This window comes from Dromiciops gliroides, chromosome 5 (genome assembly GCF_019393635.1).
Source record: "Dromiciops gliroides isolate mDroGli1 chromosome 5, mDroGli1.pri, whole genome shotgun sequence".
NCBI lineage: Eukaryota > Metazoa > Chordata > Mammalia > Microbiotheria > Microbiotheriidae > Dromiciops > Dromiciops gliroides.
In genome coordinates, this window is record NC_057865.1 from 188,356,941 (window position 1) to 188,357,729 (window position 789).

Here is a 789-nt window from a genome sequence, read left to right on the forward strand (position 1 = left end):
AAAAATGTGGAATGCTTCATGAATTTGCATGTCATTGCAGGAGTATGCTAATCTTTTCCTATAGCTCCAATTTTAGTATATATGCTGCCAAAGTGAGCACTGAAATATTACTTCTAAAAAGCTGCCTGTTCTCTAGTAATGTCCTCTTTGACAAAGTCCTTGATGCATGTGTAGATGATTTGCATAAAATGTTTACATAGGTGGAAAAGTAGGTATATAAGCTTGTAGTTGTTGATACACATTCCCTTATCTGGTTTTATTTATTTTATTAGTAAGATCAAAGATTTTTTTCCCATACCTTTAGTATCTTCCCCCTGCAGAATTCTTGTGAATTCATCCTTTCACACATTTACAATTGTGTTGCCCAAAGCACAGATCTCTTCCATGCATACTTGGTCTAATTCAATTGCTTTTCCTGGCTTTGACCTCTTTAATGCCCTTTCTACTTCATCATCTGAGCATATCTGAATCTGTGATGTTGAGTCCAAATGTGGAGGTTCTAATATGATGAGAAAAGTATGTAATAAAAATCCCTGTAGATCTCTTCGATTTTTCTTCTATTTGTTGTTGTTCCATTTTCATATTTAAATAACCTCCATATTACTTTGTATATTGGATCCCTGGCCAAAATTTCTTTAAACTGATCTTACTCTACACTACTTCTCTCTTTTAATAGGTGATCCTATTCTTTTTTTTTTTTTTTAGTGAGGCAATTGGGGTTAAGTGACTTGCCCAGGGTCACACAGCCAGTAAGTGTTAAGTGTCTGAGGCCGGATCTGAACTCAGGTA

General features: G+C 35.1%; 1 pseudogene; it reads right to left on the bottom strand.

Moving 5' to 3' along the window:
- On the bottom strand, positions 1-100 carry LOC122730238 (annotated as a pseudogene).
- Positions 101-789: the final 689 nt, after the last annotated feature.